Below are 27,366 nucleotides of genomic sequence, written 5' to 3' on the forward strand. Positions count from 1 at the left end.
CACTCATAGGATGGTTGGTAATGTAACCCACACACCCCATCGCCTCCTCACATACGAGCATCAGCCACCCACACCATCCAAACTCACTTATCAAAAGCCGATTTCCTACCAACCCTCTTTAAGTCTGGGAATAAAGAGCTTTACAGTAACTTTGAAGAGACTTTTATAATAAGATGCCAGAGGAGAATCAGGAAGATAAATAATTCACAGGGGCATGTATGGAGATAAAAATCAATAAGGATATCCCCATGGCTTCCCAGAAAACATCATATTCCCTCAGGACACCTTGCATGCATTTCTAGGTTGGCAGGTCTAAGGACATGAAGACAGAATTCACATTTAGCATATACATCAAATTTAATCACATCCTTAAAACTTTAGAATAAAAGCTCCATCACTATTCACTGATTAGCTTTGAGTTCACTGTGGTTGTACCATATGTTCTGTCTACGATGTATACAGCACCCCTGCTCTCGAGACTGAGTTTTATGAAGTGCTGTGTTTGCATTCACAAGATCTTAAGTATTTATTGCACTTTACCCCTTTCATGCTTTTTGCTGAATTCCCCTTAGCACTGTGCATTAAACATGATTTCATGCACGCATTGAAGCATCCCCAGGAATTGTATGAAGTATCATTGCACTCCATTTTCCTGGAAGACTGAATTCACTCAAGGGATCTGGCCTCAGCCAGAAAACTCTAGATGCTCCTCCTCCTTGTTGACCTCACCAATTTAGAATTTTTGCCTTATTTCCTTTATTATGAGGGATGGTAGGTCCAAGACAGACCTACTGGTACGTCTTTAAAATATTCTTCTATTTTTACTTTTTAAAATTTTTCAGGAAAACGTAGATCTTTATAATAGACTAAGTTCTTCTGTAATTCAGAGTTTGTTTCTCTTACTGTAACTTTTTCTTATACACAGAAACTTGACTTGAAGAAGGAGGTCAGGAACACCTCACAGTTTTGATTTCAGAAAACACTGAAAATAATTTTTTAACTTTTTCCATATTAAGAATCCATTTTACAGAAAAAGATAATGTTGTGACACTCCTCCTGTATGTTTGGGGATCTATTCATTACAAAGGCTATAAATCTGCAATGGAAAGTCAGGTTTGAGGCATTAAACCTCTGAGGTAGCACCAGTATTTCATTATTTATTCTAGTTCTGGAACAGACACGATGGTTCTCTTCCTTCTGGCAAAGAGGGGTAGAGGTTAGCACCCCCTCCCCTCTTTGCCTTCCCCTCATTTGCACTTGGCTTTCTATTTGAAATGGAAAATAATTGGAAGGAACAAATTTATAGTTTATTATTCTTACTGGAGAAAAATCTGAAAACTAGGTCAGGAGCCTTGAGAAATGCTATTTTGCCAATAAGTAAACAGAAAGAATATAAATACTTGCATTTTTATAGCATCTTCACCCCAAGCACGAATAAAAATGTTAATTAATTTAGGCTTCTAACACCTTTTTTAGGAAACTGTTACAGTCCCCATTTTTCAGGTGATGTAAATAGGCTCAAAATGAGAGTTTGTGACTTTCCCAGGGTCACACACAAATTGGGAAATAAAGCCAGGAAAGGAATTCAGGGCTTCTTAGTAAGTGGCAGAAATATTCTTCCTCTCACAGCAGGGCACAGTGGGACCTAGAGTGATGACAGGAGAACTGGAGAGAAGCAGCTGAGAAACCACAGAGCTTCTACCCAGCCAAGCCCTAGCGGTGTCTAAGGACAGGACTAGATGATCTCCAGAGGTTCCTTCCAGCCCCTGCCATTCTGTGATTCTGTGGTAAGACGCAGGCCGCATTACAGGACTGATGGCAACAGTCGCATTCCTGAAAATAATCTAACAACCCTCTTCCCTCCCAAATGGTCAGAAGTTTTAAAATTGAAAAATATAGTTCACGGACTTGAATTAGCTCTACAAACCCAGGTGTAGTTCAAAAGCTTAATAAAACATAGCATTAAGGAGGATTCCCCACCCATGAGTCCTAGCAGGATAGAAATCCACACACATACTTAAACTTTCCACACAGCAATACTTCAACTGTATCTATGATCACCCATTAATTCTTCAGTCATCCAATCAATATTTGAGGAAAATCACAACAAAAAAGACTGGGAATTTCTTGTGCATCAAGAGGAGGAAAACCAATCATAAACAAAACTTTGGGGTTTAATGCACTGCAAGGAAGCAGAAAGGAATGTTTTCACTTTATTTTCTAAATTCCATCAGGAATTTTCCCCTGATAAAAAGCAAGAAGAGATAAATGACATTTCAAAGAAAGGTAAACAGCTTTATTCACCACAGGTTTGGAAAGCAGCTTTTTTGTTCTTCTTGGTCATTTGACGCCTCTTTCAATGCAATCGCTTACAGTAAAGCTGCTGCGCACACATCTTACCGTATATAGGATAGCACCACCACCTTAGATCTTTCCTATCCATATTTCTGTAATTCCAGAGAGATGTTGTTGAGTCACTCTGACCAGTTTTACTTCCAGGAGATTACAGCCTCGCCACCAGTTCATGACACCCCACGCTCTTGGCAGCAAACTCCAACCCTTCAACAGGAGTTCCCACAAGCAAACATCAGCTCCTATTCACACTGCTCAGGAAAGCCTCTGTGCTAGGGACTGAAGCCAGGAAGGTGTTTAATTAAGCTGTAGGCAGGTACAGATTCAAGCGCATAATGTTCTTGAAGTGGCACCTCAAAGGGTTTGTTTAAAAACACACAGCACAAAGCTTTAATTTGTCCGTTCCTGGAAGATCCGACCTTGCAGATGCAAACACAGAGATCTAAAGCAACCAGCAAACAGATACACTTCATGAACCATGGCTATTAATCCTAAAGATACCACTCTGGTTTTAATATTGAAATCTGAGCATATTAGACAAATGGAAATAAACCAAGCACACACGATTTCTGCTGCAACAAAATGACTCTACTAAAAACAACATAAAAGGAAACATTAAAACAGAGTCACTCATTGGTAAGAGTCACCTGCTCTCTGCTTCTCATGAAGAACTAACACAACGCCTGTATGACCTCTGCAAGAAAGCTAAAGCCCTTCAGCCTGGTTTTTCTCCTTTTATCCTTTGCTGTTTTCCACCCCCTTCTTTCTCTTACATAGAACCTTAATTGGTTTTGGATTAGGAAAGTAAAACAGATGTTACCACAGGTTTTAACATGAGCGCACTTCATTGATGCTGCATATTAAAAACTGTAAATGTTATCATTTCATCTTCATTTGTGACTGAAAAATAATGCTACCCACCTGTGAAGTTGACTTTGAAGCCATAAATCCAGACATTTACAGTATTTTGAGACTCTAAAATACAGATCTGTGATGACATATTTTCCTGCCTGTGGAAGAATCACTGTACTGACACTTGCTATGGATGAAGGCTGGATGTGTTCCAATCCAAGATGCTGTCAAAAAAATTATTTCTGGCATGTTTACTTGAAACCTGCCAAAAGTCTGCCAGCATGGTGGCCATATTACAATAATATAACAGCTTCTTAAAAAAAAAACTTATCAAGCACAACCTTCTTTTTTTTGGTTTTGTTTTTAATAGTCATGTCTATATTGCTAAATGAAAGAAGGACAATATATACTTCACTTGTCAAGTATTGGTATTATTTAATAAAAGCTATACATCCTGGACCAAAACCTCTGAAGTAGCAATAGCAGGATGGTCATGATGGGCCTCTTAATCTTTTTCAACACAGAGTCGCCACTTTTGTGCAGTTACCACAAACCTAGCTGTGTTATACTGGAATATATACATTCCAGATACACATGTGATGGGCCTTACTGAAGGAGGTGACATCAGGCCATGGCTGCAGACAGGAGACTGAGCTCTCCTCTCAGTTACACCAGCGTAAATCAGAAAGAAAAGGAAAAGAAAAAAAAAGAAAACCAAATAAATTAACAGTACGAAACAAAAGCAGGTGCAAGATCTTTTATTGGCTTCAGAGGTGGCGGGATAGGGTTTATAGCAGTGCTTTTTTATGGTTTCCATACCTGCCATTCTTGTAAGCTCTGCTTCTTGCTTTTTTTTGTTTCTTTCTAAATTTTAACTAAATAACCTGAAACACTACGCTCATGAATATAATAAATGAAAATTCTTCTAGCAAGCTTGTTAACACACAGTTAATTGAAAAATATGTATTCTAATTCTACTGTTAACTTATGCTGCCTTATTCTGAATTAAAACTTTTGCCTGATGACCTAACAGTGAGTGCAATGTCTCTGGCAAGTCAGCTCACCAATTTCAGAACATGCCACAGAATAAAAACTTTGCTGAGGAATTAAGGTACAGGAACACTGTTGTCCCTGGCAAAAACTCCTACGATGTTCAGTGGAAAAACAATCTTGCTGTTAATTAGTTCTTTATAATACAAAATTGCTGCAGATTATAAATGCTAAGCAGTACAACAAACGAGATAAAGTGTAGGTAACCCATATGGTTAGATTATTAACCTTGTGTTGCAAAAAAGAAATATTAATTGCAATGATAATGGCAGTAAACTAGACACATTGCAGTGGTTACAGCAGGTGGTTTGCTGAGACTTCTGGTTATATTGCTCATCGATACTGCCTTACTCTCTCATCGCACTCTTCCACCTGTCTGGATCCTCTGCTGCTCTCCTGCCTTAAATTAAGGATGGAGGTTCTTCATGGGCAGGAAACATTTTTGGTACCTTGCCTGGCACAGGGGAAACCTCAAGCCCTAAAATCTTAGGCAGTTTCATAATATGGATAAACAATGATAAGCACATAACTGCATCCTGCTCATCTCTGAATTCAAGCTGAGTTACTTTTGTTTGTTTGTTTGTTTTTTAATTATTATTTATTTTCTTTCCTTTCCTTCTCCTCCCCATTCGCCTCTCTCCCCTCCTGCTGCTGCAGACCACCCTGAGCTGTGCTCCAGCTGTAGCGTGATGCTGAATAGCAATCAGTTTGCAGGTAGACTCAGAGAGCCTAAGGCTGAGGCTACAATAAACTCAGTTGTTCAGATGCTAAACGTGACACTTTAGAGTGAGAAGAATAAAAACTTAGTCTGTTTTTACAAATGAGGCATGGCATGTATGGGGGCTTTCCTGCAAACCCCCAACAGAAAGATTCAGAGGGATAAAACCATCCTGCCTGTCGTGGTGATGAAAGACAACTACATTATGTTTTTCTTCATCTTCTGTTGATAATAAATGCTTTTACTAATAGGGAGCAACGACTTCATAACAGTTAACATCTTTGCTGTCTACTCTCCAGCACTGTGAGAAAAATCTTTTACCCTGCACACAATACAACACACTCTCCTGCCCTGCATTTCTGGGACTCCCTTTTATGAATGCCCTAAAGCCACTCCTTTTGGCCCTGTAGATCCATCTCCTGTCACAATTTTCTGCAAAGTGGGCATACGCAAATGCTTTGAGGTTGGGCGTTAATGAAGTGTTTAAGAGGGAGCGAGGAAAAGGCTGTATCTGTAACACTGATCCATCTGTAAAAAATAAACCTTGCATGTTTTATTCTTTGATAGAGCTTTCAGTCTTATATGTTTCTATTACAAAGCCAATAGGAGAAAATGAATGCCATCTGCACCTTACACCTAACTGTTAGCTTTAACAGATGATGGGTCTTCCACAGTTTTAGAGCAGAAGGCACCAGATCCTCAGCTAGCACTGACTGACACAGATCACTGGCTCCACTGGAGCAAAGCCAGTCTGTGCCAGCTACAAATGAAACCCAGTGCTACTTCTAAATTTAAAAAAAAATCTGTAAAAAGATCTAAATACAGTAATATCTGGGATTCCTAGCCATACTGTATTGCAGAAATGGATATTTAATAACATCCCATCTTTTTTATGAGCATTATGATGAAACAGTTTTGGATCCCCTCCAGACCTAGCAGCACTAAAAGATTAATTTAGCATCTCTATATTTTGAACCGGCATCTCACATGACTTTTGTACTCAAGTATTATAGCCACACTGCAACATCCTCCGACCCCCTTACAATGTATAAATAAGCAGCAGTGCCATTTGAAGCATTTCTAAATTATTCCTAGTGCTTAGGGACAAAGTGACTATCTGGAATTTCCAAAATAAATTAGAAGTTGGGAACATGGACTCTGAAATCCTGCCAGGAGCCTATTTTCAAGGTGACAAAAATTCAAGCTGTGAACACCAACTGGACCTGTTGCACTTAGCGTGGCTCCAGTTCAGGGCATGGCCATCTTCTGACTCATGGCCAGGAGCAAGGAGATGGCAATGTTGTACGTGTCTACGACACATGACATATGTAATTAGCGATACTTCATCCAAGCATTGACATGGTCTTGATTTAATATCATCTTATTAATCTTCTTCACATTCCCACCATTGGTTTGCTTCATTCGTCTGCTGTAACCTAGTTGTTTTTATAGCAGCTGGCGCAGTGGGACTGTGAATCCTCACAGGGGCCCTTAGCTGCTACTGTAATAAGAGTCATAATTAAAGATCCATTCCCAATAGTGACAGAGCCCATAAAATCAACAGCATTTCTTTGATTTCATTTCAGTGTTTGATATAAGCACACACATTCATTCACTAAAACAGAACCAAATCATCTCCTCAGGTGAAATATCTGCCATGGCACCAGTAAAACTTGGTTTGACGCCTAAGAATTTTATTCCGTGAGAGTCTGTGTTATCAGATCTGTGAAAAGTCTTGGCAAGCCCAAATGCCACAGATAATATCACTGATCCCAGGACCCCTGTATGCCACAGCACTTGCTTAGCATCAGTTTTTCCATTATAATGCTCTGACAGCCTGGCTCTTTCCAGACCGAGCCACAACACACACACTAGCCTTGAAAACAGTTCATACCCATGCAGAAAGCATCTGCAAAAAGTGATGTTTCCAAGGCAAGCCAGAATTACATCTCTCTGTTTCTTGAAGAATTATGATCTCAAGAAAAGGGAAAAGAAGCTTCTGTACAATATTTGAGAGTTTGGTGAAACCACCTCTCAGCTTTGTTGCCTCCTCTAATTCCAGCAAAATGCCATACTGCTTACATTTGCAAAAAGGCAATTAGAATTTTAAGTGAAACTATACTTCAGAAAAAAAAGAAAATATCATTCAATTTATGACTCTGAACACCAAGAAAGAATTTGTGATAAGGGAAGTGGTGAAGTGTTTAGTCTCTCTGGGTAGAAATATACCATTAGAAATTCTGTTTAATATTATATTTTACTATCTTCTAGGCAATTTTTTTCTCTGTAATCTAATTTGTAAATAATCTGTTTCTAAATGGTACAGGAAGGAAACGACAAGGTGAACAAAATTTAATTCCTAAATAATTTGTTTGGCAATAATGTGAGAAAGAGCCGTGAAGACAGCTGAGTTTTGAGGTTGCTGCGCTACAGAGACAGTGGGAAGAGGAATTCAAAAACGGTGTGTACAGCAGGGGGGAAGAAAACGTTTATCAATTTCATTTCGCACTCTCATGAGGTGTTCATCAAACTCAGGATGCAGAAATTGCACTGCGTGCTAAGAAAGTAAAAATTACCTTGCCAGGTTACTTGCAAACACTTCTGTGATACAGTAATTATTATATGAATTTATGTGTGAATTAAAGCAGCTGGGGGCTTGGGGAGGGTCGCTCCTCCGTTCGTCAACATACCTAACTCTCATTAACACGCAGCAATGCTTCATGCAGGCATGGGGGACCAAAAAACCAGAAAGAAAGAAGCAGCCCCAGTACAACCTACCATGCCAACCACCATCTATCACTACTATCTGAAATACATCAGCTGCTTTTTGTTCAAAATACGCTTCTCTCATCATCACTTTGTACAGGATGCGGGTGGATTGGGGATTTCAAATGAGGTCCCTGGCTGGCACGAGGGCTGCAAGGCGATGGCTCCTGAAGGTCCCGGGGCCGTGGAAGCAGTTGGGCAAACCAGGTCAGAGACAGGATTGACCTCTGAGTCCCGGAGTTACATGGGGAGGTGAGGGACATGGACAGACCAAGGGGCAAGAGGATGCCATGGGATGGCACTATAGGGAGGAGGAGGCTGCAGTAGATTCAGAGCTTTTTGAGGGGAGAGAACATTTGATCAGAGCTTGTAATGGGATTTCAAAAGTAATGAAAATCACCTGAACCTCCATGATGAGACACAACACAAAATGCTTTTACGTACTGAACAAAGAAAAATGTTCAAACTAACAAGTATGTGATGATAAAATCTGTTTTGTGTGCTCACTAAAGCACTCCTGAATTTAGTTAAGAACCAGTAAAAATCACATATTTCTGTCCTCTGTGGGACTCAAGCGATGTGTATTTTACATAAAAGTTGAGTTCAGCAGGAAAAAATAATAATCCCTCAAATAATCCAGTAGGATCTCACAAGAGAGAAAAGTTCCTCCCTGTTTCAAGCCAGAACCTGCCCTTACTGATGTCTGTAACAACATTTTTAGTAGCATGCCTGAGTCCTTTAATCTTCTCCATATATCATAATTAATCAGATTATAGTCTTGGTTTTCTCAAGCATCTAAGTATCCTATTAAAATCAAAGTATAATGCAGGAAGTGTGTAAAATGCAAATTCCAGAGTTATTCTGTATGCTAAAATTCACAGATTATTTTTATACATATTTTACACAACTTTTATTTCAAGCACCAGTCACTTACTGTTTTGAAAAACACATTGTTTGATGTATGAATGTTTCAGAGACAACACAATTGCATTATTTATTATTTAATCAATATTTATATTAAGATGCTATCTTACATTATCTTAAATTTTACCTTCAAGAGAATCTTAATTTTCTGTTGTTTCAAGTCATATTTGATGTGTGGTCTCTAATGCTGCTTCCACCTGTAGCACATATACAGGATTTTAATGAAAATTATAGATGGAATATTCTTCTCTGATACAAATTTAATCAAGGTTGAGCAATGGAAAAACAATGTCTGAGTGTAGGCCTGTATTTTACACAACACTTTTAAATGTAAAGACATTAGCAGTTCTTGGAGTAGGATGCAGTATGAAGGCTTTTCTCTCTCAGCTAAGCCCCCTTCTCCCCAGCCTGGACAGCTAAGATCTGTTTGCTTACTCTGCCTCCCCTTCTCATCTCCTGAATCTTTCATTCCTGGTTTCATAAGTAAATACAAACCAGGAAATAAAGCAAACCAAAACCTGTTCTCTTGTCCCAAGGGCAGAGCGCACTTCTCACCCACAACAGCCAAACCCTTTTACCTGCAGCGCAGCATGACTGTATCACAACTTCTTTACCAAAACAGTCCCTGGCCTACCCTGAACCCCAGGCTTTGCTGTGGCATTCCTGGGGCAGTCCTGCCGGTGATGGGCCAAAACCATGCCTGGGAGCATGATAAGAAACACCACCAGTGATCAGCTCTGCTTGATCCCTGGTACTCTTCCAGGTTACTTCACTGTATCAATGCAGCCCTAAACTCCACCTGAATCCCAAATCCTAAATCTAAGCTACAGTCCCCAACTCAACTCCAGTTCTGCAGTTCTTACTCTTAAGGAAAACCATTTGCTTCAGCTCATATTGTTACTCATGCAGAAGTAAGGAGCAACAGTGGAAGGACGACTGTCTTTTCCATTTTTCTAAACTATTTCTTTCTAGCTAGGAGCAACCTATGTTGACTTTGTGAGCATTACTTGGATGATGAGGTGGGGAGCAGAGTCCACAGACTGCAAGACTGTCCTCAAAATGGCTGAGAGACATCTCGGTCCTCCTAATGGGATTTGCTTGGGCTTTTCTGATATTCTTGAACCAGAAACCACTTCATGGATATCCTGATTTGATGTTCATGAAGTTTAAAAAAAAAAAGTCTTAATACCCCCTGGCCCTTGTCCAGCTCTAGCTTCGGAAAACTGTAGTTTGAAGAATTACAGCTCTTCGAAGGGAACTCGGGCTTTTGGAGTGAGATGCCAGCAGGTTGGCTCAGCATCGAGTGCTGTCAGACAAAGTGACTCCAAGGTCTCCAAAGGTTTATGAGTCTTATGCTTGGTATGTTTTAATTGATTTCTATTTTTACTAGGGTTCTCACAGCACATTACAAAGAGTTTTGCAAAGTTGTTCATTTTCATTTTCAAAACTTTCTGGGTGGCAGTAATCACAAACAACATACAGTAAGTCATTCTTCCTCAGGAAAGGAAGATGCCAATTTTCTTTCCCATGCTGAGCTGCGTTAACTGTGGTACAACACTAAAGAACCATGACTCCTTGTATCGAAAGAATACTTTTCTTGCTCATTTTTTGTTTGAAACAAGTATCCTTAATTCAATACAATCTGAGATTCAGAAAGTGAATTACAGAACGGAACTGAGACATCCACGTTCCCACTTAAAAAAAAAAAAAGCGAAACCAACTGACACATAAATTGCAATTTTTTTTTCTCCTAGAAGTTCTATTTCATGAGGGTCACTGACACCCAGCAGCAAAGCCACTGCATTATCATGATGATTTTTAATCTCCCTGCACAATTTATGTTAGCATCTTAACTGCACTGGCAAAAGGACCTCTTCTCCTGAATCATGCTGCTGGTTTATCTGTCTGCTTTTTACTAGTTTCAAGTCGTAAAGTTTCCACTGTAATCAAAATTCTTCCTTAAATTTTGTGACTCTCACTTCTGACGTCAAAAGTGAGAGTGCAGGTTAAAAAGGTCCCCTTTGTATTTGAAACTGAAATTAAATGTAGGGATATCATATTGATTTAAATGTGCTGTAGGATTTGAAAAGAGAAAAATCGCCCAAGCAGACACAATGACTTGTGTGTGGCAGTTTCATTGCATCCCATGAAAAAATGCCACAGAGACAGGAAGGAAAAAGGCAAGTGCCCAAGAAAGGAGTTTCTTCTCTGCACTTCACCAACCTGGTACTCTCTCAAGAAGCAGGGTTTGGCTTCTGAAACTAAGAGGTTTTAAACAGACCCATCAGGGAAAGTAAGCCGTCTTTACATTTCCCTCCATTGCTCACCAGAGCTTCAGAACAACTCCTGATCTAAACACACCTAAAAAGGTCTTCTATCTTCATCTCCCTGTCCACCTCATTCACTTTCCAAGACTTAAAGACATCCTAAACTCATGTGTGTACACAAAAACTTTCCAATATAGACTTCCCTACCTAGTACCCCACTTTGCCCTTTCATGTTGTGCTGCAAACACCACATTGCAGGTCCAACGTCCTCAGAGGTGTTTAGACCCTTAATTCCCTCTGGCTTCACCAGCAGTCAGGCATAGAAACACTCCTGAGGGCCTGGGTCTTGGTACCTCTCTTCTCCTTACCTAAATTCAAAGATAAAAATCTTCTATAACTAATAAAAGAGTTCAGAAGTGATCAGATAGTAGCAGTGGGAGAAGGAAAATGTTTGAGGCTGGAGCAGTAATATTTTTAAAGAGAGAGAAGAGCATTAGCACAGCCAGGGTATCATTTGCCACGTGAAAAATCTGTCCAGAGCTGAATGGGAACTCTACCAATTAATATACTCTACAGATGCATCTCTCCAATAAGCAGAGTTACAGGGATCGTTTTTCTTTGACGCACACCATAAGGGAATGAAAAGGTTAATGTAGTGTATGTGAGTGCATTTTTAAAAATCAATTTAAGGGAAATTTCTCTGCTGCAAATTAGACTCTGGCACCAGGGAAAACCATCAAACTCAAATTAACAAAAGGAACAAAAGAATTTAATTTAAAACTACATTATGATTGTATTGCTCATTGGTGCACACACAAAAATCAGCAACATGCATTTCATTTTTACCTTCTTTGATTACAAAAAGGCTATTATCAGTGAAAGATAATGTTGAATCATAATTAGAAGCAAGACTCTCCCTCCTACCAGCCTGCACAGCTCAACATTTTCTGTAATGCAATATAAAGTCATTTTGGTTAGAAATCCCATTTGTCAGCTCTGTTCATGCTCACCAGATTGCGACCCCTCTACCTCCAGTTGCACACACTTCTGTATACTCAGAAAAAGCAGGCTTTGGCTTCCGAACTCCAGCCTTCTCATTCAGCAAGACCTTACATTGGCCTAGTTGCAGCTGAAGACATAAAGAGGACAAAAGGATGAAGCTATTGGAGTTACGGTATCCGTATAGAAGGTCTGAACCAAAGTTTTCATGTTTCCACTAATTTTAACCAGCAGGAGAGCAAACCTCAGATGAAATCTTGCTTTTTTAACACGGCTAAAACAGTTCCCATAGCTTAACAGCATTGTCACAAGCTTCAATTCCCCATTATCTGGCTTGCAAACTATGGACTCCTCTCCCCCTCACAACTGTATAGTTGGGTATACATAGGGTACCTTCTTTACCCGGTGAGAAGAGGACACCCAGCCGTACAGTGACATTCATACTCAAAACTACAATAAGAACGTGTCCTTGAAGTGACACAGCTCCACACGATGTTTCCCACAACCCTCACCAGTCATAGCCCTTGTGCTTTTCTCAAGTGACATTTGCTGTCACCAAGCTCAGGAATTGAAAGGTGGCGCTGAAGACAGCAAGATTTTATGACATGTTCTGTGTCAATGAAGTGAAGAAAGAATATGACACAACTGATCTGTGCTTATACGTTGGCTGCTGTGCTGGTTGCCAAAAGATATCAGCAGCACAATGAAGGGACAGACAGGTCGTATGAGCTACCCAAAATAAATCATCTGTGTTATTTTCCTTCCACTTCATTGACACAAATACCTGCATTGTTCCCCTTCTGTATTCAACAGCTTTTCATCTGGTCCATCACTGAAACCTCCTTTTATAGAGCAGATAATTGTCAATGTAAAGAATCTCAGTTATTTAATAATGACAGATGAATCTTCAACCATCGCCAAATGCTGCCTTGAGGAAGACGGGCCAAGGCTCTTCTGCACTTGGCATTTTTCATTCCTGCAGTGTCCCCCACATTGCTGATCAGGCCTTACATTGCCCTGCCTGTCCCTTCACAGTATCGTGGGATTTTCTACCTCTCCAGAAATTCTTCATCTGTTGGTAAATAATGTGAAGACTATATGACTACATATAACTATAGTGTTTTATGTCTGACCAGGTTGCTATAGACCATTTGCAACCTCCTCTTACAGCTGTTTCGAACTATTAATGGAGTGTCAAGTGCTGGTCTTTTGTTGCCAGGATAAAACACAATGTCAAACTCACCATTTCACCTAAAAATTGAAAATAAACAAACAAAGAAGCAAGCCATGGTACTAAAATATTTGCAGTCATTTTGTCACATCCGTTTAGACAAGGGGAATGAGGGAGGCGGGATAAAAAACCCAACCAAACCAACCAAAAACAATTTGCACAGATTAATTCACTGCATTATATTGCTACAACGAAGAAATATATATGTATACACACACACACACTCCTCTTTTTTTCTTTCCATTTCTTGGCATGGGAAAGCAGAGACTCACCCGCTACACACACACACACCCCCCCACCCACCCCCCTTCGTTCTGTATGAGAAGTCAGTTGTTTTTTACCCATTATTTTTAACCTCCTTTGAAATGTGAAACAAACTGTCCTTTTGTAAGCTGAGAGGAGCTGGACCTTGGCTCCTCTGAGCAAACACCTCGCAAGTCGATAGCTGCAGTGCCTTCCCGGTTGGGTCAGGCCAAGCAACAGTGGTGAACTGCAGCAGAGGTTCATCATTTCAGCTAATCCCCTCCCCATATGGCGAGGGACTATGACTGTAGTGAAAAATTAATGAAAAATATGTCTGATCAGAAATTCAAAAGAAGCAGTGGAATTGCAGAAGCAAAAGCTAGTGTTTTTCTCTTTTTTTTTTTTCCTCTCCTTTTCTGTCTTTTTTCCCACGGGCTTCTTTGGACTCGTGGGGAAAAAGAGACCCTTAAATCTGAAAGCACACCCCATCACCATGTGTGCTTCGGAAAGCATGGTGGCTGTTGGTGTGGCATATCTGCCCTGTGTCTCCAGTAGCTCACCAGGGCACCCTGAGCTGTGCTGTATTTGAAACATGAATGTCAGCTACAGTCCCTGCCTGAAAAGCTGGGATAAACGCTGGGGCAGCCAGCCTGGGCTAAGCTTCAGGCTCTTGCAGCCACAGGCTCTTGGGACCCCAGCGAGCCAATTTAAAGCTCGGACTTAGGACAGTGACTGTGAAGCAGACATGCTCTCATGTACTTTTCAGTAGGAGGAGGCTGAAGGAAAAACTGTATGTTTTATGACCTCTCCTTGTTAGCCAGAAATATGACAAGGCTGTGCCTTAGTGCTCAACACTTTTTTGCAATCTTGACATAGAACAGAAAAAGCATTCCTTCTTTCGTACATAATATTTTGCCTTCATAAAATATTGCTATCATAGCCTTACAATGTAAAATGAAAAAGTCGTATTATTTCCAGAAACCTCATAGCAAACTAATGGGGCACTACAAACCTCAGATTGTTCTTTTTTTTTTTCATTTTCTTGGCATGAATTTAACAAAAAAACCCCAGAATCTAGTTCATTCTCTTATTCCTTTGTGAAGGACTCTTAAAATTCACATCAACAGCATCTCATTTCCACTTTTCCCTTAATTTCCACTTTGTTTAATGGCTTCATCACTATTTATTTTTGATTTCAGTATTTTTTTCATGTCCTGAGAGACAGAAATACTCTCCAGGGTAATAGGACAAAGAGCTGGAATCTGTTTGCTTCTGTAACAACCATATTAACAAAAAAATTCCCTTACAGGGAATAAGCACAGTTCTACATCTTTCCCCTGGGGTCTGGTAACACGATTCCAGCGGTGCCAAGAATCCAGATGCAAGGGCCACGTGAGAAAGTACTCTCAGCACCGGTTACGCAGTCACACAGCATATCCCCTTTGCAGGCTGAAGACATGAAGTGTAAAATAATCAATTTTCCAAGGTCCTAACAAGTCCCTGTATTACAGGCTGTACCAAGCAGTCAGCTTCTAGAACAACAAAAAATGTCTGGCACAGATAGAAGACAGCTAGAGGCTTGTATCAAATCTCTTTGTGAACTTACAGGAGGTACTTAACCTTTGTCCTATAACTTTTCGCGGGAAACGAGAACATTTGCCATCCAGGCAGGAAGTCATTATCCCCCATAGGAATGAAAGATGTCTTGATAAAATCCTTTGACAACAAGACTTCTGAACACAGACACCCTCAAAAGACAAGTCTACAAAACGTCCGCGCTTGGGTTCATGCTGAGCATGGACTTCCCAAAAGCCTCCCACATTCTACACCATCCACACTTTATGTATCTCTTAATTATAACCCAACTAATTTCTCAGTTACGTTAAGCTTTATATTGATTAAAATTTCTAAACCTGCAAACGCAAATGCAGAAAAAAAATATGTGGAAAAGCCCAAATGAGAGATATGGCTGAAAAAAGTTTAATTTGTGTAGACTTTTTCATGCTTCTACTAGTTCAATTTTCTGATTGTGAACTAATCCCTCTCCCCATCAGTCAGTCCACGGTAGAGGCGACTAACCATGCATGGTGGGAACCCACCATGTGGATCCAATTTTTGATGCAGTAATTGACAATTTGTTAACCTCACTCAGCGGTGAAGCTATCCCCCTAATCTGCATCTTCCTGCCTCCTCACTGGTCTGTAGCTTTTGCTGCCACTCTTTTCCCCGCAGTTTTCCTTTTTATAGTGTGAGGAGATGGGACACCCTCACTCTAGGAACAGAGATTTGTGGGAGAAATGGAGGATTTACTAGGTCATCTATACAAGGTATTTGGGTAATTAGATCAAAAGTAGGGCTAGGCTGTTAAAAGCCGTTTAGATGCCCGATAGCCCTCAGTTCCCTGTAGGCGAGGCTCACAAACATCTGTAAAAATTGATGCCCCAGTTCCTAAGCACCCCTCCATTTTATACAGAACCCTTTAAGATCCATGTTCCTACGGGTTCCCTGCTCACATACAGCAAAAAATTAACCTCCCATGAGGGTTTTGAGGGAGGATAGTAGCCTTTGAAGGTTAGCCTAGCACATGAGAGCTTTGCTGGACAGGGCACAGAGCAAATGTGCAGCTCCATTTATTTCTGCTCAGCACGAGAGGCCAGAGCTCACCCATGGCACACCAGCCTCCCTGCTCTACTCTTGCGTGCCAGAGATGTCACCTCTGAAGCCACGGCCAGATAACAAAACACATGCTCCCACACTGCAGCTGGTCTTGCATCCATGCCCACAGGCAACGCATCTGTGGTGTGAGCAGCAAGGGGGGAGGTGAGGGCATCATTTCAAGTAAGAGGAGCAGGCAGTTACAGTAAAACAACTGTCTTCCTCACCTCATCAGGACAGGAGCATTTGAACTCTGCACGAACAATACCATCGGGCATGCTGTTTGTCATCTGCTGTTCTGCACAGGTAGATGTAATCTCCATATTATTTGTTTAGCTCCTGTTTCGCCACATGAATGGATACCACGATAGGACAAGGGGCAACGGGTGCAAGCTGGAGCATAGGAGGTTCCACATTAACAGAAGGAAAAACGTTTTCACTGTGAGGGTGACAGAGCACTGGAACAGGCTGCCCAGAGAGGTTGTGGAGTCTCCTTCTCTGGAGACATTCAAAACCTGCCTGGTTGTGTTCCTGTGTGACCTACTCTAGGTGGTCCTGCTCTGGCAGGGGGGTTGGAATAGACGATCTTTTGAGGTTCCTTCCAATGCCTAATGTTCTGTGATTCTGTGTGATTCCAGTTTACCACTGTCATTATCAATTAATAAAACATTCGTTGAAGAGGGAAGAGGGATCCCGTTTCCCTCTGCTGTTGCTGAGATGATCGTAACAGTCACAGCAAACTGCCTGAGCATCTTTCACGGAGTCTGATTTGGCAAAGACCACTGCCATGGGTGGACATGGGATCAGCAAGAGGTGGGGATGCTCGGCCTGCCTGATAATGGGGCTGCACTTGGAATCAGCCTCCGGAAAAATGCTTCCCGTGTCCATTAGGGATGACATTTACCTTAGTCCAGATGGCATTCATCACCCTCTGTCACCATTTAAGCTCTGAGCTCAGAGGGATGGTGTGTGGTGTATGGGGATGGTGCGTGCAGTTCTAAACTGTAAGTGTCATCCATGTGTGCATGTAGGCAATTATTATTATTTTTTTAAGGGAAATGAAGGGCAGTTTAACAGGTAACTTCCAAAAAAGTGAAACGCAACTCTATTATAGTCAGGTTTTGTGTGTCTTTCTATGTTTTATTAAGTAACTGCACAGTGTACCTTGGAGTACTGTTGACTTCTTCATCTAAATAAAAATTTAACACTGTATATTATGGACAGTTCTTAAAATCAGTAACTGTATTTAATACTTTACAGAATCATTTTGATACCAGTGAAGAAATGCTGCTGTCAGTTAACGTGCGATACTGCACTATGGCTTTTCTGCCTCCTTTCCGAAAGGATGGAGGAAAGCCCCCATCCACGAGGAAAATACTGCCAGGAAAGGGCAGTGGTTTCCTTTGGCCCCACATGCCTCATAGGCTTAGGTGTAGATGAACTCAGGAAAGCATTTAATGGGATGCCTTTCTACAAGTAGGGAAACCATTTAAACTTGTGCTCATTCCCATGGACTTCAGTGGGATGCAGATACAAGTGCTTAGATATTATGGTATATGATTTACTGACATAAACACTTGCTCTGCAAAGGAAGACCCAAGATACAATGTAGGTGTCTGTAACAGGGGTATCTGTTCCTGGGTGGGAGGATGCCTGCCCTGTGTACAAACTCCTGTATCACCTCCCTGCAGCACCCAGCCCTCTCTGTGCACACCATGGGGAGCTGTGCCCAACTCATGGGTGTCTGTCTCTAAGTGGATCTGGCCCTTAATCAGTGAAGAGAATTAAGTATCATGGTGTTTCACATGCTAATGACTCAAGAATATAAATTATATTTGACAGAACATATTAAATATCTCATAAAACTTCATCAACATGGCAGAATATATCCTGTGTTTTCCTGCTTTTTAATCATTTTAATAAATCAGATAAAAATGATGCCACAATGTAACCATTACAAGTGAAGATTATCAGGAGAGTAAAACCAAGAAAAACAGCCTGCTACCACACAACTCAGAAGATAAAACACAAGCAAGTGTGTATGAGGTTGGGTCAGAAAACAGAAACTCTAATTAGGTTTTGGTATGATTGATACAGTAGATTTAACCACAAAGCAAACTAATGAAACACTGGTATGTTTCCTTGCTTTAGACTGTCTCAAGGGTGCTTATAAATAGTTAAATAGCTTTATCTGAATTCATCAGTTTTTAGAGAAAAATTAAACCTCAACATTGATATCCATGATATAATGACTTACAAAATCAGCACATAATTAATCTTGATATTTACTGCATACCCTTGTGGTATATGATTTATTATGGGTTATTCATCTAACTTCTTCTATGGGTATTACTTCATGCACATACAATCTAATAAGTTTCGACGCAGTAGCAGGTGCTACTTCATAATAAAGACATTAACATTTTTGGAAAAAATACTTTTATATCAATTGATCATGCTCTATTTTCACTTCTCTAATGGACTCGATAGTGATTAAAAATTAAACCTGAAATATAGATCTCATACTTCCATCTTCATCCTGACTGCTTTTTCCATCACATTTCATACTGTATTTTTCTTATTTCAAAACCATGTTATATACCTGTAGTTTCACACACCTGTAGCCTTCTTAAATCTATGCTTATTCAGGGAGGACCACATCCTCTATTGTTTCCTCTGTTTAGACTGGGAGTTCTCCGGGAGGTTTAAGCATTTCAAGAGGCAGCTCATTCAATTTAACTAACAAGGCTCTTCTAGACGATGCTGTAACATGTTGTAGGATACAACCATGGGTTTTATTTCAGTTGGTAGCTCTAAATTGTCTTTCTTCTACATGAACCCCAGCTACTGAAAGACAGGTGGTTACTTACATCAAAGTAGCTATTACAGCTACAGTCCCTGACACAGCCAAACAGGTGCTTACTTGCCTTTGAGGAATGTTTCCAGATAGAGCTAAAAGGGAAAGCCCAGCACACATATCAAATAATTTGAGAAATGCTTGGAAATAAATGCAAACCAAAAGCAGTTCTGCAGCCACCAAGAAACATACGAGGGAACAAAATGTAACGACCACAATAGAAATCTAACTATTCAAAAAGAAAATTTCCTATACTAACACCACTTTTTTACTTCTCTCTCAGATATTATTCCTCCTCAGACTAATCGTTCATTTACAGACTTCTCTAAATTCAGCCAGCCTCCCAGAGAAGTAATGGGATGATTGGATAAATTGGCAATCACCAGAGGCAATGCTGCAGCTTCTATAGAAGACGGCAATGTTTAGGTTGGCATTGCATGGGGAGGGTGAGACGCAGGCATCATACATAAAAGAAATTTTACCAATAGTGACTATCATTCTGCTAATAACCAGATTTTCAAATTCCCAGCAGCCTTGACAGTGGACGCTAAAAGTTCCCATCCGAACTATGACTTCCCTGTGTTAGAAATTGTCCTAACATAACACGTAAAGGGCTTAATTAAAAGAAGCAGTGTTGACCCTAAAGCCTCTGTTAAGCAAATCTCTGTTGACAACTTGAAATGTTTTAACATCATTAGTGTACCTCTGGAACAGCCAGCAGCCGAAAACCATGACGTTCTCTGAAATTTTTAAGGTGCTTCTCCCAATCCTGTCTGTAAAAAAGTGCTTTCAGAGCCTCTCTCTACATATTGACACAATGTCAGAGAGTTAATTTGTTAATACGAATCAAATTCATGTGAATTAGGATCTGTTTCAAGAAGCTCTTATCTTCTGCTGACGAATCCTGTCTCAAGACAGGATCTGCCCTGCAGCAGATTCACACCTAAAATTGCAGTATTCTGGCCACAGTAAAAAGCAACTATGTTCCCCATATGTTTACTGGTTAAAATAAGATTCTTGCATAGATGTGATGGATATCTCCTTTGAAATAGGCAATGAGCTACCACATGGACAAAGAAGTTAGTAGCAGTCAGCACAGCACCAAAGTCCAAGCAGGTGGCACTACCTGCTGTAGCGAGCGACGCACATTGCTCCCCAGCTTAGCAGCATGTGTTCACAAACAGAAATCAGGCTCTGTGGCCCAAAGCTACTCTTTCAGGTGAAAACCCACTAGCTTCCCAAATCACTGTAAAGTCATAAGCCAGATCCATGCTAAGATAACAGCTGTTTGCACACGACGCCCTTAGAAAGCAGCTTGCCATGCTGTCGCTGCGAATAACAGAAAATTGCTTTAGTTTGGTCTTCCATAATCATTCCCAGCTATGTTTCAGAGTTTAAAGATCTAATCCTGTTTGTAAAATTCAATTAGGCTTTTCAAAAAAAAGATAAATTAGTCATTAAAGTTTTAGATAAACAGATCTAAGCTAAGAACAAAGCCGCACCACTACTCCAGTGAATTTCAGCATTAAAGAAAATCAATATACTGTGTCATTTTCCTGTAAAATATTATCTGCAGTATAGCTTGTTTTCTCATTTGTATATGAAGTTAAAATTTAAGTCCAGTTTTCAGTGACTGTTATTATGGTGTAAACATTACATAAAAGAGCAAAAAATAGTTACCTTACATACAAGCATGTTTCTTTTTACAATAGGTGGCCAAGTAATGCCCTGACTTTTTGGAGTGGTTCAGGAGGCATCAGCCCTGGGTTTGAACAGCCTCCCAAAGGAGAGGCAGCACTGCAGCACCTGTCTGCGGCACAGGACAATTTTCATTTGCAATCAAAGAAAAATTAGTCAGGCTATTTTTTCACTTATCATCTTTGCTTTCCCTCTTTTTTTTTTTTGCTTTCAGGGACATCTCGAGACGGGCAGAGAGGAAGTTTTGGGAGGAGGAGACATCATTCAAGCTTGAAAATGTTCTTCTGACTGGTGGTATCTTATAAACCTCAGGTTTAGTAATGGCACAATTGGGTTTTGCGCTCTCTTCTAAAGCAGATTCTTGTAAGCCTGCACATTAATAAATGTTAATTTTATCTCACTGTGTCTACAAGGCAATTTTCAAATTCCTGTTGATTTAATAAAGAATTTAGGTGTTCAGCACTTGCAAAACCAGTGCCATTTAGATAGACACCTTTGGATAGATTTAGGTATTTAAACTGAAGAGTCAACATTTGCAATTCTCCAGCAGGATTACTTAGGCTTTCAGGGCAAACTTCTACATCATCAAATGCACTGCATGTTTTGCTAACCTGATCCTTGTCTTGTCCCTATAGATGTGTCTATACTAAGTAAGTAAACATGGCCTGGCCCAGGCAGTGGGACTCCATTGTCCACACCATAGCAAATCCTTGGCGTGGCATTGATTCATGCCACAAGCAAAAACAAAAAAAAAAAATCCCAGAGGAAAGTTCTGAGTTCAGCCCAGGAGCATCAAGTGGCCAACCTGATCTGCAGCATAAAACAGTTGAACAGCGTGGACGTGTCAGAGCGTGTCCTGCCGTCACCAACAGGGCCATTATGGTGTTTAGTTTGTTGGTATAGATGTGAGCTTTCTGCAAACTCAGGAACAAATCCTTAACGAGCCAAGAAGAAAGGAAGAAGCTCTTTCATATTTATATTTATATTGTATTGAACGTTCACTGTCGCCTCATAACTTTCTGGGATGCACGCTTTTCCAGAATCAACGTGGACTTTATTCCAAAAACGATCTGATAAATTCCTAAACAACTGATCAGAAAATCTTGGGAAAAAGGAGAAAAAACAAGCCTTTTTCTTCTCAAACAGTTAATAGTCGGAACCTATAAAGAATTGTTGAAGATCTGCCAAGATTTCCAATGATTTTCAAAGTCATACCATTTTAACTTGCTCCAGAACTGCTGATATCAGCAAGCATGCCCTTCTAAATAATTTATTGGCTTTTCTACATAAATTAGATACTTAAAGGTGAAGATGCCATGAACCTTGTGGAGGCTGAGTGCTCACTACATGGACTATAATCCATCAACCCAACAGACGGATTTCCAAACTGGCTTAAACCCCAGCAGGCTCACTGCTTGGAAATAGTTCAAGGACTCCAGAGACTGCAATACACTATTGAAATGCCACTTGTAGTAAAAACAAATTCTACACAAAAATAAATCACTATAAGATAAGGTACAAACCTCAGATAGTTATAAATTGATCATTTAAATCATGTTAGTTACTGCTCACAAAAATAAGCAATGCAAAAAATATGTTTCTTCAGCTAAGGACAACGTACTATGAAAGATAGGGCAGTTTACAAAGTAGCGTCATCAGCTAAAACAGGTATCTATGTAAAGTTTAAGTTCTTCAGTTACACACTTTGGTCCTACCTGTTTAAGACAAGACACCCAAAGGAAACGGGGTTCTGCTCTCACATTTACACAACACCATTACTTTATCTTAATGACTAACACACCCTGTTTAATAAAGCCCTGGCATCAAGTTTATTACATCCTGCACTACTAATGATTTGGTAGTCACCTAATGCATTAATCTTGATTCATGGCTCACTTGAAATATTTATATAGTACAAAATGCTTAAATGAAGGTCAGTTGCATACAAAGCTTCAAAGAATAAATTGCAAGATTTTGTCTTGCCTCTAGCTCCTCCTCAGCAGGAGACCATGGCTCCCCAGACCCCTGGACTAGCCCCAGTTGTGCCCCCACACATCTCACCCTGCTCTCCCACTCCAGAGCAAGTCAGGGACTCCCATACAGACATGCCTGGTCTGCTCCTCTTCCCCAGCTACCTACACCTAGCTAACAAACTGAGACCTACCAAGTCTGAAATTCCTTACTCTGCATCAACCTAACATATATTAAAAGTGTCTGAAGCCCTAATCTCAAGCAACTAAAATTTCCAAACTATAAAGGAACGGCATCATTTGACGATGCCCAGGAGTCAACCTCAAAAGGCCTTTGCATCGTGAGATGGATGAAGTAGAAGCCTCTATTACTAGAATATTAACAAATATATGGTGACAAACAAGGTGCTGATATAGACAAATTTCGAATTCCTGATTCAGAAGCACATCAAAAGATATATGGAAACAGCTGAAAAGCACAGAATGGTACCTACAATGCCAATAGGTGCCAGCAGCCCTGGCAGGCAGGTAGGAGCTGGGTTTAGGACATCATCCAGCAACTATGAGCAGCAAAATGAGCCATATGGCAACAAATATGAGATTTTACTACTGAAGGAAGAACTTTATTTTCACTGCTTCTTACATTCATAATGGAACACGTACAAATACTTTCAGCTGATTTCATTGTAATTCCTCTGACATTAAAAGTATGTGGTGGCCCAGGGAAATTCAAGCCACAGTTCATAAGGCAGACAGTATGGGACCTAGGATACAGGCAGAGAGATGAAATCTCTGAAAAAGCTAGACAGGCCTGTCTCTAAGTATAAAACGAGTACACTGAAGCCCAGACATAACCGCTTCTGCAAGCCCATTCCCAAGCCAGACAAGGCAGGGTAGAAGATACTATGCCACAGGCTGCTAAGCCTGTAACCAGCTTTTTGCCACTTTTCCAGTCTATACCTCAAAGCCCGTAGGAAATGTCAGTACTGCTTCCAGCAGCACTCGCTTTATGTGTTACTTCTGCATGTGGTGTGTGGTTTTCTATCGGAGCATTTCAGCATGGGTTGTTGGCTGAAAGATGTTGTTGAGGCTGAAAGTCAGCTGTAAAGGCTGGGGTTGGTGAAGGAGAATCCTACACAGCTCTCTTTTCTACTCTACACTTTGTTCTCTTCGCAGCTGTTTTTTGTTCTCCGTGTGCTGTCTAGTGACATGAATCAAGGAACAGAAGGAACAATTTAATCAATAAAGTCTTTAATTGCTAAAAATTATTCCACAACCGCAAACTCGCAGCCAAGAGACCACACTATCTGTCACTGAAGATGCATTATGAGGGAGAAAGAAAGAGGTTTGAGTGTCATTAGCAAAACAATAATAAAATAACCCATAAAAATTGAAAATATGACCCAGTGAGAGCATATAAACATAAAACAGTGTGGTCCCCAAGATGGAATCATATTGCATTACAGATAATTCCATATAATGTGGTTTAAAATGGCAAGCTGTATTTGTATTTTAAGGTGTGCAGACATATTTATTATGTGCAGGCAGTTTACTCTATTGCTTCATGAATTCAAGGAAAAATGTAGTTTCCATCAAATTGAATTGCATTAAGTGGTCACCGTACATTGAGAAGAACAGAGTCTATTGCTTTCAAGTGAAAGAACTACGTGGAAACATATGTGAGACCATGAATTTCTAAATATTAGACATTGTGTCATATAGCAATGATTAAAACGAATCTGATCCTTTATATGCAATGCTTCCTTGAATACTTACTCACTTTGCTATGAAGATAGATGTAAAGAGCCCAGCAAAATAACCTGCCTCAGCACTTCTGTTATAATTAAATGCAGTCACATGTTGGCACAAGTAATGACCACCATCTGCTCAAATCCATGCCTAGTCTGTCCTTCACCACAAATCACCACATGTCCAGCAAAATACCCATTACCAGCCGATTCTCCAAAGCACCATATGAATAATCTGAATATGCAACATGTTTGTTGCAGATGAGTGCTAATGCATTTGGTCTCTAAAAATGCTGGCCCACTTTTGGATGCTTTAATACTAATAACATTAAATCCTTAAAAGAAAATACACTAAAGCACCCAGGTTGCAAAGTCAAGTCTCAGGAATCAGAAAAAACTAAGACTTAACATTGCCTCTTCAGGCTGTAAGCATTTGGATGCAACACCATAGCCTGGTCATAGAGTAGCTTTGCCTATGACTGTATCTCATTTATTTCACAAAGTTTATTTCACACTGTGGGTATGCTCAATGCAACTACTTCACTAATTATTTTATTCCATTTGTATCTCTCACCTTTCTACTACTCACTACGCAAATCTTGTTACATTTAAAGATTATTAACTCCCTTGAAAGTTTTCCATTAGCATTTCTACACCTTCAGATGAGGTCTGAGCACTTCGTGAAGTCTAGACTCTCCCACTGTTCACACTGTGGATTTGCAAGCACATATTCTGCAGCAGACAGCCTCCGGCACAAAGATCAGCATTTCAACATTGCTTCAAGCTCTCATTCCTGTCTGGACGGACTTGGCATGGCTGCGTCAGAGTGTATCGCAACCCAGCCCACTAATAAATATCTGGACACCACTTCTTCCTGGACACCACCACATGATATAGATTATACTATAGGTGTCCATGTTGACAGGCCACATACCAGCTGTGGACATAAGTGTGAGCCTGTTTTTCACCTAGCAGTATGGGCATAGTCTATACTATTCATCAGTCTAACACCCTCAAGCTTTATTCACTTCAGGAATTTTTCTTCTTTACACTTTTTTCAAGAAAGTGAGAATTATTATCTTCTTTTTACAAATGCAGAATCAATGCCTAGACAGGTAAAGGTCCAAATTTACTCCTATTTTGAGATGCCTAATGTAACATTCACTATGTCCATCTCAACTTCTGCAACCAATATTGAAGACAACAACCTATTTCACTACACAACCTCGACTTAACCTCTGAAGTCATCAAGCCTAGAGACCCTAGGATAGAGGGTCCAGTGAAAAAAACACCTGGGGGTGATCATGTAATTGAAGACTGTGCTAGAATACCTGTATATGCAAGAGACACTTTATATTTGCAAGCAGACTGACTCTGCTTATCAATCTAGAGGCAACTTCTCAGAGAACACTGCTAATGAATGGCAGTGTCTCTCATGCATCTGATTCTTCTTATTTTTATAGACCTTTGGTGAACAGAGAAAGATTTCTTGGTAGCTCTTTCATGCACAGCAAAGTGCAAGTGCAATGGCCACAAGTTGCAACACAGAGAATTCTGATTAGACATTTAAAAAAATCATAATGGGAGTGGCAAAGCATTGGTGCAAGGGCTAGAGAGGCTCTGTCATCCCCACTCTTGAAGAGTTTCAAAGCAGGACTGCACGAGGCCCTGAGCAGCCTGATGTAATTGCAATCTAGCCCTGCTTGGGGTGAGTTTGGGCAAGGTTACTGCAGCAGTGCCTCCAATCTAAGTTCTTCTGTGACTGTCCTTGTGGGATGTCTCCACAGAGCTTATGCTGCTCAGTGGGGTGGAGAGACTTCTCCCCACTGCACCATGAACATGTTCATTGTTCCAAATAAGAAGGAAATAAATCCAGCACATTCCTGATCCACCTCACTTTGGAGATAGCATTTGTACAATCATACTCACATATGAGAGGTTATTTCTGCATGATCCCTTGGAGGTCTCCCCATAACTCAGTAAGCATCACACGAATGTATATTCCCAGTGAGATGCCACAGTTTGACTGGGGCAATTAGATCATTATTACAGGAAACAGTAGTGAGCTATATTCTGTCTGACATAAGTAAATTCAAGGGAATGAAATACCTAGTTCCAAATTACAGTATCATCCATCTAGATTTTCTGATAGTCCTGAAAGACAGATGGCTTAGCAAATGGCTGTAATCATCATATGGGTACTCCTAAGACATGTTAAAACAGCAATATTTGTAGAAATATCAACCTGCAGATGTGAATAAGGCCTTCTGATTGGGTAGGTTCACTGAAATACATTGGTAAAATTTTAGACGATATTTCCTTCAGATGTTCTTCACTTTCAAAAAGTAGTTTAACAAAAAACTTAAACATGACCACAATTAACAAAACACTTAAATATGACCAAAATTAACTGATTTACCATTAGTAATAACGAATATGCCAATCTCAGACTCCACAATTCTTGCTTTGAAACAACTCTTCTCTGAGAACAGATGGAAGATCTTCCAGGGTATGAAAACAAGACCAACACATGCGCCAGTAAATGACATTGAAAAGCTACATCTTGTTAAATAAAAAAGGCCAGAGCTTGTGCTCTGTTTCTGAGGCCAAATGCCACAACTTCTTAAAACAGGATGGTCATGTTTGAAAGGGTCATGGGCCACCTTGTTCCCCAAACTGTGCCTCTGGTGTTCCTGGGAGAGCACTGGCTGTCATGAGCCAAAGAAGTGCCGAGGAGCAGTAAGGCCAGGCTCAGGCCACTGTCCAGACCTGCTGACAACTCCTATATTCATATACATGTAGGCATATGAATATGCCTGGGAGACACATTTTGCTACCTTACAATACACACATAGACTTCATCAGTGCACAGTCTCATACACAGAAAGGTTTCGTGTGTTGTATACAAGTACAAACCACGATTCTTGACATCCTCAAAGCATTATCTGAATTCATCACTTAACAGCTGTTAGAGCAAATAATACCGATTAGGTCTCGAAACAGGACCTCTGTACCACATTCATTTTAAAGGAGAGG

The 27,366-nt window shown here is 40.3% G+C and overlaps 1 protein-coding gene across 1 annotated transcript in view; it reads right to left on the minus strand.

The window, feature by feature from the left end:
* Window positions 1–27,366, minus strand: part of DPP6 (dipeptidyl peptidase like 6) — a 408,745-nt gene that overhangs the window by 174,195 nt on the left and 207,184 nt on the right. The gene's annotated exons all lie outside the window — the stretch shown is intronic.

Source organism: Leptosomus discolor, chromosome 6 (genome assembly GCF_034619465.1).
Source record: "Leptosomus discolor isolate bLepDis1 chromosome 6, bLepDis1.hap2, whole genome shotgun sequence".
Classification (NCBI taxonomy): domain Eukaryota; kingdom Metazoa; phylum Chordata; class Aves; order Leptosomiformes; family Leptosomidae; genus Leptosomus; species Leptosomus discolor.